Source organism: Vollenhovia emeryi, unplaced genomic scaffold (genome assembly GCF_000949405.1).
Source record: "Vollenhovia emeryi isolate VEMERY1.0 unplaced genomic scaffold, V.emery_V1.0 DF939144.1, whole genome shotgun sequence".
In the NCBI taxonomy this organism is placed as follows: domain Eukaryota; kingdom Metazoa; phylum Arthropoda; class Insecta; order Hymenoptera; family Formicidae; genus Vollenhovia; species Vollenhovia emeryi.
The window spans coordinates 1163358-1172951 of NW_011967222.1; positions in this window are offsets into that span (position 1 = coordinate 1163358).

A 9594-nucleotide genomic window follows, 5' to 3' on the forward strand; every position below is an offset into this window, starting at 1 on the left:
GTAGGATCTCTCCAACCCGTGGGGCTGACCGGAACTGCGCCTATGCTCTTTCGCCGGAAGCGCCGCTGCCACATGTAGTAATATAAATTATAATGCCTTTACGGTTTTTCCTTTTGTGGATTTGCATTTAAAACACCGGAATGGTATTGTCGTCGAAATCGCCGAACGCAATTTTCATGGAAATAAGAAAGCTATTTCTCTCTTTCTGCGCAGTTCTCCCCCGCCAATACGCGGCTCTTCTTTCCAATCTCCCTCCCCCTCCCTCTTTTTTTTCTCTCCTCTTCCATGTCGCGCGAAGAGCAGAAGATTGGCGCATCGCGAGACGCGGAATTCGATTCGCATCTAATCGTGCCAAGGCTGATCAGAGATCAGCAGCTTTCACTGTTGGCACAACGAAACTCTGCGTCGCGATACTATACTTCCTCGCCTCGTCTGCCGCTTTCGGGAGAAAGGAAACTTTCCATACGAGGGATCTGTATAAATAATTGTTTCGCGAAATACGCGAGTCGCATTGCTGGCGACGAAAATAAAATCGTGACGTGTACGCGCGGGCGCGCGAGCCGGGCGGCGGCCATCCATGAAAATGGAAACCTCTGGCTCGTACGAGAGGTGGATGGATGACCTCTTTCGAATCGTATGTAGGACGCGAAGGAAAATGCGCGTGAAACGTCAGTCGTGCGAGCCTCGATATTTCACTTCGCATTCGTATTCGCTCTTATTCGCCGCGGCATCTAGATCATTTCTTTCTCTTTCTCTTCAGATATCTTTTCTTGCAATGCTACACCGCGAAAGATTTTTCTCTTACAATTTTTCCTGAAAATCGCGGGACAACGCGGCCTTTCGAAGAATTTTATGCGTTTTTGAAATTTTACCCTACCATACTAGTAAAAAACTATACTAATTCTAAGTATAATTGCTAGTAAAATATGTGACAAACCAAAATAGTCAGATCTTTTTACAAAAATAGTAAGATGTAATACGGAAATACAATTGAAGGTATCGAGATACCAAGATCCAATCCGTGTAGGACAACACGGCATTTCGAAGAATGTTATACGAGTACTTTGAAATGTTACCATACCATTTTACTAGTAAAATGTACGCTAGGTATAACTACTGGTAAAATGTATGGTAAAATTTCGTAAAACTTTCATGAAGTTTTTCAATCGTGGGACAATACGGCATTTTGAAGAATTTTATACAAGTTTCTCAAACTTTTATCATACCATACTCATAAGATCACTCGCATAAAATTCTTCGAAATGCCATGTCCTACACGGAGAGAATTTTCTTTAAAATTTACCCTGAAAATCACCTAATCATTGAACAACATGGCATTTCGAAGAATTTAATGAAAGTTTTTTTTTTTAAATTTTACCATACTAGTAAAATTGACTGGTAAAATGTATGGTAAAATTTCAAAAACACTTTAATTAAATTCTTCGAAATGCCACGTTGTCCCACGATTACATGATTTTCAGGGTAAATTCGAAGAGAAAATTCTCTCCGTGTGCCAACGTATTCCTTGACGATTGTCTAGCATTATAACGCTGCCAGCAACACGGCACACATCCGTTTATCTGTTCTAAAACATCCGTTTCCTACGAGTTGCACAAACCCGACGGCTCGTTATACTCACGTTGCCTCGCGCGCCGCCTGAAAATACGATGCGGGGTATCGGCCTCCCGGATTTTTTATACGGGAGATTGATTCGTGCACGAACTCGCCAGCAGCGCGGACAATATAATGCCGGGATATTTTGTTTTGTGCTACGCGAAAGAGAAGATAATAAACATTAGCTCGGCGTCAGTTTGTGTGCTACCGAGTAAGATGGCAACGGCGAAACAATGCGGCATTGTACATCGGCAGCCTCAACCGCCAAAGCCAAGCACCGTGCTAAGTCATGAACGGCGTTGCACGGCGCACACACGCTCGTATACTCCTGAATTTCCGGATCAACCCTCGATCGTCGCACGCTATACGGAACCCCAATCTGACCCCGTTACGGTTCGTAAACGTCCGAAAGAGCCTCGTTCTTTGAACGAGGATCTTTCGTAATTGCGTAACGTTTGCGAGCGTTTTTACTTATTTATCTGTCATCGCGGATAAATTCGACTTTTCCTCCGCCGTCGAATGAAAATCGTACATTTCCCAGGATCGGTTCCACCATAGACACAGGCCGGTATTCGTAGTCAGATCATACATTCAAGACCGTCTTGAATTCATCTAAAGATGCTGTATGGAACATTTCATTGGCTACGGAGTATCTAAAGATGATCTTAAGACAGTCTTGAATATAAATTCTGACTATAAATACCGGCCATAGACTATGTTTACACGGCACCCTAATCGGGTTTAACAACATCCGTAGTTAAGGGGCTGGCCAATCGCAGTCATTCCATCCTTCTGAGGAGTAGCTGTGATTGGCCAGTTTTATAACTACAGATGTTATCAAACCCGATTAAGGGTGACGTGTAAACGTAGCCATAGTAAATATAGACTGAGCGTCCCATCGAATAAGCTAAAGCTTGTGAAGAGAGAAAGAGAGAGGGAAGATTTAAGAAGACTCACTTTCTCTGTCTTACATCATCGTAAAAGAATCTTGCCTGCGCAGTACTACACAGGCGTGATCATAGACATAGTAAATATAGAATGAGCGGCCTATTGAATAAGCTGAAGCTTGTGAAGAGAGAGAGATAGAGAGAGAGAGAGAGAGAGAGAGAGAGAGAGAGAGAGAGAGAGAGAAGATTTAAGAAGACTTTCTTTCTTTGTCTTACACCATCGTAAAAGAAAACAGTCGTGCCTGCGCAGTGCTACACAGGCGTGATTCTCCCTCGTCACGATGGTGAGACAGAGAAAGAAAGATTTTTAAATCTTCTCTGTCTCTCTCTCTCTTCACAAGCTTCAGCTTATTCAATGGGACGCTCAGTCTATATTTACCATGTCTATGGGCGTGATTCTCCCTTGTCACGATGGTGAGACAGAAGGTCTTCTTAAATCTTCTCTGTCTTTCTCTTGACAAGCTTCAGCTTATTCAATGGGACGCTCAGGCCCGGTATTCATAGTCCGTTCTTATATTTAAGATCACCTTAAGTATACTCTTAATGTGTTTTCAACCAATCGCAGAGCTGTATTAGCCCCTTAAGACAACACTTGGGACGATTTTGAAACAAGAATCGACTATGAATACCGGCCCCAGTCTATATTCACTGTGTGTCTATGGGTTCCGCCGTCACCAATTACTCTAATCGGCCGATTAAGCGTCGACCGTGATACATCGATTCTGCGTACGAGAAGCGCGATTGGTCAGCTACAATGGGACCGCAGTTCAATCGGCCGATTGAATTAATCGGTGACGGCGGAACCGGCCCCCTAGATTTTCGGTAGAAACGCGAGGTCGTGAAGGAATGCAATTCAAGGAGGCAGGGGACAAGTGCAGGCGAAACTGCGTTTAACCGCGATACCGAAAGAGCTTGCTGGGCCCCGCTCGCTTGCGCGCGGCGGGAGCAACATTCCGCGGGGCATAACTCGAGCTGGCCTCGAGCTCACGAACGGAGACGACGGGTCACGACGCCATGTGTGCGGCCTTACCAACCACACCCACTACCTATTTATTTATGTCTACCTCACAGGCTTTTTACTCGTGCCGTCGAGCTTTCATTGCTACGCGTGCTGCGTCGTGAACAATCGACGAACGGGGCCCCGCGGCCCCTTCGTCCGCGAAAAGTCCCCTCCCCCCCTCACCCGATGACGACAACGAAGACGGCGACGGCGACGAACAGATCGTGGCCGCGTACGCGCGCGCGCGAACGCACGCACGCACGCACGCACGCGGGGACCGATCGGAAAATCTACCACCTGCGTGCCCCGCAGTTGCGTCGTACGGTACCTATAACTTTGTATCTCTACGGCATTGCAGCACGTGGAATCCCCGCGGATGATTCCAAGATGCGACCCGTACGCGGTCGCGCACAGCTTAAATGTATGCAAATGCACGCGCTTTAGGGGATCGTGCCTGGGCACGAATTCCTAGAGTTAAATGATAAGAGTGTTAACCGAACGGAGATCGGCTTAACTCACCGTGTTCGCCGTCGTATCGAACGGGCAAATGTCTACAGCGGTGGAAACAGAAGCGATTGAAACGTAGTTCGCGAACTGCGTGTGGATAAAGTTTCAATAGAATTTTCTGACGTGATAAACCCGGGTTTTCTATTTCAATTTTGTTACTTTTGAGTCTGCTAAAAACTACGAAACACTCCGCAATATGTGCCTACGCGTACCGTCGTGAAAATAATTTATAAAAAGTTACAAGCTACCCGAGTCGAAATTTTGGTACTATTTTGACACCTCTAAGGACAATTTACACCTACTTAGCTGATCTATACACCTACATAGACCAGCAACAACCTACTTTGATGACATTAAATTTTTTGTACTCCTCCCATGAATCTTTAATTCTAAAAATTGACTTTAGTTCCTACGTAAAAGGACCTACTTTAATGCTAAATTGGCAAAAGTAGAAATTTCCGATGCTATCAGTTTTAAGGGAGGAGTAAATTTTGTACTTGCAGTTCGACCTCTTTTACTATCTTGGCTCCTGTCTTAGGTTTACTATAACATACATATAAGCACTCCATAATTTATAATGCAGACCGTAAAACTGGGGCGTAAGATTAATTGAGAGTCGCATAAAGTTGTATGCAAGCAACAAAGTCAGTTGCTTTGATGATCATATTAACGGTCATTATTTTTTAACGCGAATATTAAATGGGATGGTAATTGCAGCTTGCTAAGAGAGACATTTACCTTACACATCAGAGTTGTGTCGTAAATTTTAAATTGACGTCTATATGAATTGTTCACTTCTAGTCTACACGACGTTTACGCGGGTCTTTTCCGATAGACTATGTACACACTATGTAAACTTTATGAAGTAGGTGTAAAAAACGACTTTGTATTATAAAATAATTAATCTGTTTACGTGTGATTTTAGTAGAAGAAAGTTTTCTATTGTGACATAAGATTCTAATATGAGATAGTAGGTTTTCAACGTCCGAATTCAGTCGCAAATCTTTTTTTGCAACGATTATACGATCTAACAATTAATTTTCTACTAAACAGACTTCACTACAGGGGTACAAATTTCATGGTGGAATCAACAGATGATGTCTATTAATTTAGCAGAAACCCCGCTGTCTCATGTTAGGAGTCTATTCCATAATAGGGGACTTTCCTTTATCAATTAAGAAGATATTTACAATGTTAACAAATGAGACGTTGTACGTATATATGTGTGCGGGTAAGAATTGCATTGTAACGAAAAGTTTTGGCTGAAGCACGCAATATGAACATAATTAAAAATAAACTGTACAAAGAATGAAATATGCACTGAGAAAAATGTCCGATTAAATATAATTGGATAATCCAATTACATAATAATCAACAAATAAATTAACCATCGGAAACGCTACTTAACTGATTTATCCGATGAAAAATTTTCTCAGTGCAGACTGCACGGAAAAAAAATGCTATTGAATTAAGCAAAATAAAGTTGCTTGAATTAAACGTTAACGTTACGGGCTGCCACAAACATAAATAATTCACTAAATTGTATCTGCTATGGGTTTTAATTTTTAAGTATTGAACTAAATATCCAGATTATTAAGACAACAATCTAGTGTTTTTCATTTATTAATACTAATGTTGTTTTCACGATTTTACTTTAATTACACTGATCTTGTTGATACAACATCATTCTTTTTTCCGTGTGTAGTTTACAGATAAGTGCCCGATCCTGTTATACACACACTGAGAAAAATTTTCATCGGATAAACCGATTAAATAGTGTTTCCGATGGTTAATTCTTGCCGATTACGTTTTCCGATCACATTATGGATACATCCGATGAAATTTAATTGAAAAATCGACCATATTTTTCATCAGATATACAATTTAATTGGATATATCCGTTTGTTATTATGTAATTGGATTATCCGATTATATTTAATCGGATATTTTTCCCAGTGTAGTCTTCATATAAAAGTACAAGGGAGGTGGAGAAATTCCCACGTTGGTAAGGCCTGGTAAAAGGCGGACTACGGTTAAAAAACGGTTTCAGATCATCAACAAATGGCTTCCGCGCAGATATATTTCGCGCACGTGGCCTCTACGTTTATATCTCGGGTAATGCCGCTTTGTATCTCGCGGAACGTTTATCGGGCCGCATCGCGTCCTCACGATCCTGCTGAATACAAATGCCCGCGGCGCAATTTTTTTTATCCGCGACGACCCGCGGGGTTGGTCTTTTGTCGCGCGTTCTTTCCACGAGATGTAACTTCGTGTTAAATAAATATATAACTGCGCGATCTTCGTCCGCGAATAAAGACCGGATTGAAGAAACTGCGGTTGGATACCGAAGAGTAAATAAATGAAGATTTAGTGGTGTCATGGACGACTGGTTCAATGCTCCGGCAGCGATAACGCGTGAGTTGGTCAAAAAGTAATTATCGAGCGGTGCAGCGGGAGAGAGTTTGCGCGCGATAACAAAAATTATGCACTCAGAGTATGGCGGATAGCCGCCGATTAGGATCTTGACAAAAACGCAGGATCTCGATGTGCAAGTTACCGTTTCTGACTGTCGGTTTCCGGCGCGTTCGTTGCGCCGAGGCTCGCGCGTACGCGGCCGCGAATGAATGTGAATTTTCCATCGTCGTTCCGATATATTAAACGCGCGTGTAAACGTAAATCTGCTGCTCGATGAGCGGCAAACGTATTTAGAAAGCACAGAACCGGTGTGGGCACACAACACACGTCGGCTTTTATCGGAAAATAATCGGATTTCTCGCGCCCGGCTCGATCCGACGCCGCCATTTATCGTCGGATATTCGTTTCGCACATCGGGACGTTCGTTATACCCAGCGAGAAATGACTCGTCGATTGATGTCGAAACGACGTCCATCGACACCGTTGATGTGGCGTCGAATCGACGTCGACTCGACATCGTTTTATTTTCCACTGGGTAGCCGATAATTCGTCGATTTTTTAAGGCGTACATGTCGCGAGGATACAAAGGTCTGACTATGAATACCAGCCTATAAGTCATCACTCAAATCTTAGATGATACGAGATCCAAAAACTATTTTCTACACTGAGAAAAATTTTCATCGGATAAACTAATTAAATAGTGTTTTCGCTGGTTAATTTTTCCGATTAAATTACGGATACGTCCGATGAAATTTATCCGATGAAATGCAGTTACCGATAAAATGTGGTTGAAAAACCGATCATATTTTCCATCGGTTATACAATTTAACCGAATATATCCGCTTGTTATTGTGTAATTGGTTTATCCGATTATATTTAATCGGACATTTTTCTCAGTGTAAAACTTCCTTTGAGAATCTCTATTGAATCGAGATTACAAACAAATATCAAATTGAGTCTCAAGATTCATCTGTTAAACAGTATCATGTCTCAAGACTGGTTTCAGCCAAGTTTTTCAGCAGAATCACGACTATAAATACGGGCCTGAGAGATGTCTTCCAGATTCTAAAAAGTCGTGGTTGTTTCATCTGAGATATATTCATCTAATTTTAAATCAAACATTAGATATCTATGTTTTAGTAAAATCGGATTTTACGCATTACAGAACAGGCAATGTGACAAATAAAATATATTTGTCCTTTATCAGTTTTTCCGGCATAAATTATTAACGCGGCCTCCATAAATCAGCCTTTACTTCTACACTATTGTTGTAAACTCACATTTATCCCTTTTTTCATTTTTTGTCGTACTATTTCCTCTTTGTCCAGATAAGTTTAGAAAACTTATTTTGAGGAAAAGTTCAATAATAAGCAATTATTTAAATATAAACAGTAAATTTTTAAAAGAGATATCACAAACAGATTTAATATCGTCAGCAGTTTAAAACCACTGATAAGTAGTTTTTTAAAACGGCCTACACTAGTAAATGTTTTTATTTAAAAACACGGCGTTTCGGTCCCAGATTTGGACCCTTTTCAAGTAATCTGTTAACACAATTGTTACTGATCTCATATCGTTTGACCAATGTCGTTATGTTAGCAAGATTTATCATCGAAAAATGATTGCACTCTTTTTCAGGATATGCCATCTACGGGATATTTCAACTATGACCGGTGAAATGATATCCGATTTGAGTCTCGGACATATTGTGCTGTATGGGCTAATTTCACCGATTTGAAGATTAATTCGACGTTCGGGAGGAAACGGTCGGCTTGGCCCGACGGCGCCTTAATTATCGCCCACCCCGGCGTTTTCTCGGGTGTTTACCGTTACTTAAAACGGTACCCGCTATACAAATACAGCACGTCCGATGATTCGCCTCCACCGCCGTGCATTAAAGTCCGCGGCCGCTAATAAACGCACATTCCAGCACTTTGTGTCTGAAATAGCAGTGTTTGCTACACGTTGCAACATCATAATCCCAACCAGACCAGAAAATCAGGAGCATGCCTATCTCCTTTGGCTCTTCGTTAAAAAATAACGACGTCGCGGCGGCTTGTAACGTACTGGCAACGGTAATAGAACACCAGAGATAGATAGCGTTTCGCCACACAGAGCTCGCCATTTGTACAAAGCCCTGCTCGATTGTATCTTACGAAAACGGCCGTCACTCCTTTGTTTTCCGCAAAATTGCAAATTCAACGAAACTCGTCCAACACGAAGACGTGAAAATCGCGCGACAACATTCCTCTCCTCGCTCTGTCTCTTTTTCCCCTCTAGATTGAGACCTTGGAAATTGACAAATGTAACGGGCCGACAATGAGCGCTAGCCTACCAATCAGTTTCCGTATTCTTAACTTTCGCGTGTCCCGCCGGTCTAGCTCGTTACGTAGCTAGTGCGAGTCTTCCGAAGCGGAACCAGCTGCCCCTAAGGACGGAAATCAACAGCTACCTCCGATGGAACGCGCGCGCGACTGTTCTATCTCTCTCTCTATCTATCCCTCTCCCTCCCGCCGCTAGCATCCCCCGCGATTAATTCGCGCTCGGCAGCGTCCTTATATCGACGGCTCGATCGCGTCGGAGAGGCGGCGCGCGGCGGCGGTGGCGCGCGTTCGCGCACGCGGTGCGCTTTTTAAATAACTATAATGAGGGCAATTATCTTGTGCGCCGGCAAGCAGAGTGTGACGAGTCGTTGTTACATATTGCGGCACGGAAGATGATCGTCCAAAGTGGACGGGAGAGGAGTCGGGGAGGAGTTAAGGAGGCGGAAGGAGGTGGTCGAAGGGGGTAGATGAGCGGGAGGGGGACAGGGGGGAGGGGGAGGAGGAGGAAGTGAAGGCGAAGGAGAAAGAAGAGGCAGCGCGTGGCAGGCGGCCTCCCCTCCCCCCGTCTTCCTCTCGCGCCTCTCTTTCTCTCTCTCTCCCCCCTTGCCCTCTTCTGCCTCTTCGGTGGCATCGCCGCCACCTCTACCGCCCTCGCCACCCGTGACTTTAACTACTTTCTTATTCGCTCGTTTCAGCCCGGCCTCGCAGGGGCCCACCAGGCATAATGCCTCGCAGCTCCTTACGCATGCTGAACGCTAACTTGCCTCCCTCCCCCCTCCCCGTCGCC